Raw genomic sequence first — 1,838 nt, 5'->3', positions numbered from 1 at the left:
TTCGTGGTGTAGCAATTTTAATGGCCAGTAGTGTACTTTCCGTGTTATAATGTGTTAAACAGGGGAAAGTTAATTATAAGCACCCAGTGTATATAAAATAATAGGGTCACTCCTGATGATAACCTTGGCTGCTACGGTCGCAGGTTCGAATCCTGCCTCGTGCATGGCTTTGTGTGATGTTCTTAGATTAGTTAGGTTTAAGTAGTTCTGTGTCCTAGGGGACTGATGACCTCAGCTGTTAAGTCCCATAGTGCTCAGAGCCATTTGATCCACAACCTTGTCTCTTATCAACACTCGCCACCGAGGACAGAGTACGTGGTTGTGTTACCTAAGTTTTCGAGGCACTCTCATATCTGGGAGCCTGGTTTGTATGCTCGGTCCTTGGTTAAGCATCTGCGTCGAGACGCGGTGTTAGTGTAACTTGCGCAGAGTACGCTGTAGTCCCACTGCCTTGTGGCAGAGCCTGCGAATAGCGGCGAGAGCTGTGGGCTGGTGTGTTCCTCTACAGGGGCAACACGGCACGCCATCAAACTGGCGGCTGCGCGTGCGGGCCATTGGGAGAGCAGTGGCGACTCCAGAGTTTGCTGGCGCGGTGCCAGACTGCCGGGCTTGTAAATCCTAGAGCGCCGGTTCTGCCCCCACCCTGAGGAGATGTTGCTGCGAATACAGAAGTACCGCCGTGCTGCCGGCTCTAGCTGTTGTATAAAAAATAAAATTAAAAAAAGAAGCAAAAACGAGCAGAGAGCAGAGTGTTCGTATCCGCGTATACTCTTTCTCTGTCGCTTCTGTTGTTGAGTTTCTACAGCAGAAACAGGGGTGGTCACAACATGGACTATATATACAGGGTGGTCCATTGATAGTGACCGGGCCAAATATCTCAGGAAATAATCTTCAGACGAAAAACCGACAAAGAACGAAACTTGTCTAGCTTCAAGGGGGAAACCAGATGGGCCGGCCGAAGTGGCCGTGCGGTTAAAGGCGCTGCAGTCTGGAACCGCAAGACCGCTACGGTCGCAGGTTCGAATCCTGCCTCGGGCATGGATGTGTGTGATGTCCTTAGGTTAGTTAGGTTTAACTAGTTCTAAGTTCTAGGGGACTAATGACCTCAGCAGTTGAGTCCCATAGTGCTCAGAGCCATTTGAACCATTTGGGAAACCAGATGGCACTGTAGTTGGTCCGCTAGATGGCACTGCAATAGGTCAAACGGACACCAACTGCGTTTTTTAAAATAGAAACCCCCATTTTTTTACATATGAAGACAGTAACTTCTCGAAATAACAGATTACTGTTGTTGACCGTGCAGTTTTTCCCTGGAATAAATGATGACTAACTGAAACCCTCAGCTGCCGATAGGTGTTGTTGATATACCTCGATGTGGACAGCTGAAAATGTGTGCCCCGACCGGGACTCGAACCCGGGACCTCCTGCTTACATGGCAGACGCTCTATCCATCTGAGCCACCGAGGAAACAGATGAATAGCGTGACTGCAGGGACTTATCCCTTGCACGCTTCCCGTGAGACTCACATTCCCAACTGTCCACAATTCTACATATGTAATGTACCTTATAGACATTTCCCCATTATATAGTTAAAGGCTACCCAGCCATTGACCTTCGTCTGTGCGAATGCGTACAGGTTGCCCACACTCTTACGGGAATCGCCAAAGCGTGCGCGAGTAATGAGTGAATGGGCAAATGTCTATAAGGTACGATACATATGTAGAATTGTGGACAGTTGGGAATGTCTCACGGGAAGCGTGCAAGTGATAAGTCCCTGGAGTCAAGCTATTCATCTGTGTACTCGGTGGCTCAGGTGGACAGAGCGTCTGCCATATAAG

General features: G+C 48.9%; 1 non-coding gene across 1 annotated transcript; it reads right to left on the bottom strand.

The window, feature by feature from the left end:
* Positions 1-1,393: 1,393 nt before the first annotated feature.
* On the bottom strand, positions 1,394-1,467 carry Trnat-ugu (transfer RNA threonine (anticodon UGU)). Its single transcript has one exon. It is a non-coding gene; the product is annotated as a tRNA-Thr (tRNA).
* Between the last annotated feature and the right edge of the window lie 371 nt (positions 1,468-1,838).

Source organism: Schistocerca serialis, chromosome 12 (assembly GCF_023864345.2).
Source record: "Schistocerca serialis cubense isolate TAMUIC-IGC-003099 chromosome 12, iqSchSeri2.2, whole genome shotgun sequence".
In the NCBI taxonomy this organism is placed as follows: Eukaryota; Metazoa; Arthropoda; class Insecta; order Orthoptera; family Acrididae; genus Schistocerca; species Schistocerca serialis.
Note: the sequence above shows the minus strand (reverse complement) of the source record. Positions and strands in the feature narration are given on the sequence as shown.